The 3,612-nt window shown below is 45.0% G+C and overlaps 1 pseudogene; it reads right to left on the bottom strand.

Annotated features, from left to right (window-relative positions):
* Positions 1–210: 210 nt before the first annotated feature.
* Positions 211–328, bottom strand: LOC126429438 (5S ribosomal RNA; annotated as a pseudogene).
* Between the last annotated feature and the right edge of the window lie 3,284 nt (positions 329–3,612).

Here is a 3,612-nt window from a genome sequence, read left to right as displayed (position 1 = left end):
AATAAAGTCCTTCCGAACAGTCCATGAAGGCCCAAAGGTACCGACCGGCCGCCGTGTCATCGTCAGCTCACGGATGTGACTGGATGCGGATATGGAGGGGCATGTGGTCAGCACACCGCTTTCCCGGTCGTATGTCAATTTCCGAGACCGGAGCCGCTACTTCTCAAGTAGCTTCTCAATTTGCCTCCCAAGGGATGAGTGCAGCCCGCTTGCCAACAGCGCTCGGCAGAACGGATGGTCACCCATCCCAGTGCTAGCCCAGCCCGGCAGCGCTTAACTTAGATGATCTGACGGGAACCGGTGTTACCGCTGCGGCAAGGCCGTTGGCATAGCTGCGAGCAACGTGCATAAAATACTACAAAACATTCTGAATCGCTATTCACACAAAATCACACATGTCCAGGAGGTACTTACTGCTTACATGGCAGCAAGACAAATGTTTGCTCTGGAATTTCTAGCTCTCATGAAAGTGAACAATGAATATTCCTGCAAAATTTTGTGAACGGACGAAATCCATTTCCAAGGATAGCACTGCAGAATATGGGAAAACGGAAAATCCAAAAGTCCATCAATCGGTACCACTTCACTCTGCAAAGGTGACTGTGTGGTGCGGGTTGACAGCGTCATTTATCGAAGGGGCGTATTTTTTCGAGGAGACGACTCCTGCAGGTCCGGTTACCTGTACCGTCACTGGTAAACGCTACGAGAGTCTCTTGCTCACGAACGTCATTCCAATCCTTCAACAGCGTGGAGATGTGGGTAGTATCATTTTTGTGCACTATGGCGCTCCGTCCAACAGTGCACAGCCAGTGAAGCGCCTGCTGCGGAGGAATTCCGGGGAGATGCTAGAATTACCAGCCGTCATTTCCCTACAGCCTGCCGTCCATACCACCCGTTCTTAATCCGTGTGACTTCTATCTGTGAGGTTATACGAAAGATGCTGTGTTCATTGCTCCAGTTACGAAAGTAGTAGCTGAATTGAAGACACGCATTGCGCAACGCATTCTGAATGTAACGCCCGAGACACTCCGATCTGTTGCGGAATATGCTTTTCCTCGATTTCAGCTTGTGGCAAAAAACTGTGGACAGCATACTGAACATGTGTTGCATCAGTCACACCACAATTTAGAAACCGATCTCTTTTTGCACTTTATGTGGTGTTTGGCCCCGGGACAGTTAAAAACCGATGTAATTTTTCTTTTTTTATGCGATTTTTTGCATCAGGAGAAATGAAAACCGATATCTTTGTGCTTTTATTAAAAACTGATCTCTCCCTTCCGATGTGGTTCGACATTGCCGTGGTGGATCGTTTAAATGGTTCAAATGGCTCTGAGCGCTATGAGACTTAACTTCTGAGGTCATCAGTTCCCTAGAACTTAGAAGTACTTAAACCTAACTAACCTAAGGACATCACACACATCCACACCCGAGGCAGGATTCGAACCTGCGACCGTAGCAGTCGCGCGGTTCCGGCCTGCAGCGCCAACCGCTCCGCCAGCGCGGCCGGCTGTAGTGGATCGGTTTACCTAACTAACTGTGACACAACTGCTGACTGGTTAATTCGTGAAGTCATGAACATCGAACAGTACGGATGGTGTACAGCGCAACTCAAATCATAGCCATCTTACTGTGATTCATCTGTCTTTTGGAGCCTACTTCATTTGCGTTTGGGCGCTGTTGACCCCGCTGTTTAGCGCCCGTAACCCTCAAACACACACACACATACACACACACACACACACACACACACACACTCATTTGCGTTAACACGCTTACAGTGCCAACTACTGGTGAAATTACGGTTAATTATTTTCCCATGACGTTTCCCCCTGCGTCAATAATACGCTGTTCAAATTTGCCATCATTCTGAGCAGTGGTTCTCTTTTTATACCGTTTTGAAACTGAAACTTCAATTATGGACACCACATATGAGAATATAGACTCAAAAAAATCGCTACTAATTGCGCAACTAAACGTGTTGCATTCTGCTTTCTGGTTCGCAACTAATATGAAAATTTCTTTCGTTTCTGCCCAAAAACACGTTGACTTACTGTTCTTGACTAGCTCAACAGGGTCCACTGCTTTTTTTTTCGACAATTTTCCTCTAGAATTACTTTTAAAAGTCAACTTCTTTCCGGACTGTCGTATTCTTGGTCTATTAAAGAATGTTCATTGCCCTCTGACTTAAAATACATTGTCACTCGGTGTCATTCTTTCAAAAATTTGCGCTATTTTGGGAAATATTTTAACCGTTTCCTGCACTTTTTTTCATTTCAGCGTTCACAAAAAGATCTCACAACCCTGTCTTCCATCGTTACTTGTTAGAAACACACACACAAAACTTCAGAACCTTATTACGTATCCTTACATGCGTCCTTACTCATTCGTTAGCCTCTGCAAATAAATGAAAAGGAAAAGAAAAACTCACCACTTCGCATGTCAGGTCAAAGTATGACCCGACAGTCTCACTGCTATATGTACATTTGCATCAGAATGATGTCTACGACTTCTTGTGGCTGAGTATGGGATGAAAGCAGGGGACCCGGTGAAAATCTGTACTGTGAAGCAATATACTCTTCTTGCATGACACCTGGATCTCTGAGCATGACGTTGTCATTCGACGTGCAGATCTCAATCAACTGTTGCCTGGTATTACTCCCCGGAATATTGCAGAGAGATTATCCTTGGGCAATACTCCAGTCATCAGCATCTTTAGACCCACATTCTTAGGCAGCAAGTGCTAATGAAGATTACGAACTTTCAGCATGCTGGAGTAGCTTGGGTCAGCAAATTCTGTTAATTGGTAGAACGAAACAACGGTCCAAAGTTGTCTGTATGCACTGTAAATGTTCATTGCATATTCCTGACATCTTCGGAAATGCCACTATCGACTATGTTATGATGATCTGAAGATGGGTCTCGGCAGGAAAATAGACATTGAATGAATAAAAAGTAAAAATTTGCAGCTTTGGACTGGTTTTTCGTTCTACTGAAGATTGCTTTGGCCAATAGAGCTCAAACGGGCACTTCTTGCAGAACTCCGCCTTCCTACTACTGAGACTCTCAACTGAGGCATTCAATAAGTAATACAACACTTTCTGAAAGCAGGTTGGTTTTATTGAAGATTCCAGTACACCATATTATTCACCACTCTTTTGGCTACAAACCCTCTTTTTCGGTACAAACTACGTTCAGTGCAACGGTCTTAAAATCAGCTTAATGCGGTGTGGCTTTGTGCGAGCATGATATCAGTCTACTGATCAGATCGGAGCCAACGCCTTGCTGCATCAATAACATCACCATCACATACGTACTGCTTAGCGCAGAGAGCATACTTCATTGGGCAAAACAGATGGAAGTCGGGAAATGCAAGATCCGGGCTGTAGGGGGATGAGGATGAACAGTTCAATGAAGTTGTGTGAGTTCCCAGCTGGCCCGCAGATGTGTGTGAGAGCTTGCATTGTTATGGAGAAGGATAAAGTGGTTTTCAATATTATAGCAACGAACACGCTGAAACCCTTTCTTGAGTTTCCTGAGGATAGCACAATACACGTCAGAGTTGATCGTTGCTCCATGACGGGGGACATCAGACAGAATAACCGCTTCAGACTA

The sequence above is a fragment of the Schistocerca serialis genome, chromosome 1 (genome assembly GCF_023864345.2).
Source record: "Schistocerca serialis cubense isolate TAMUIC-IGC-003099 chromosome 1, iqSchSeri2.2, whole genome shotgun sequence".
In the NCBI taxonomy this organism is placed as follows: Eukaryota; Metazoa; Arthropoda; class Insecta; order Orthoptera; family Acrididae; genus Schistocerca; species Schistocerca serialis.
The sequence above is the reverse complement of the archived record's forward strand: the minus strand, read 5'-3'. Positions and strand labels throughout refer to the sequence as shown.